The following is a 396-nucleotide window of genomic DNA, read 5'->3' as shown; positions in this document are numbered from 1 at the left end:
GATCTATCCACGAGCTGAGGCTTCTCTTGGAGTTGAACTCCAAGTTATAACGTGTTTTGGGCGTTCAACTCCGGATCATGACGTGTTTCTGGCGTTTAACTCCAGACAGCAGCATGTACTTGGCGTTCAACGCCAGGTTACGTCATCAATTTCCGAATAAAGTATGGACTATTACATATTGCTGGAAAGCTCTGGATGTCTACTTTCCAACGCCGTTGAGAGCGCGCCATTTGGAGTTCTGTAGCTCCAGAGAATCCATTTCGAGTGCAGGGAGGTCAGATTCCAACAGCATCAGCAGTCCTTTTGTCAGCCTTTTTCAGAGTTTTGCTTAAGTCCCTCAATTTCAGCCAGAAATTACCTGAAATCACAGAAAAACACACAAACACATAGTAAAGT

The sequence above is a fragment of the Arachis duranensis genome, chromosome 4, assembly GCF_000817695.3.
Source record: "Arachis duranensis cultivar V14167 chromosome 4, aradu.V14167.gnm2.J7QH, whole genome shotgun sequence".
Lineage (NCBI taxonomy): Eukaryota > Viridiplantae > Streptophyta > Magnoliopsida > Fabales > Fabaceae > Arachis > Arachis duranensis.
Note: the sequence above shows the minus strand (reverse complement) of the source record.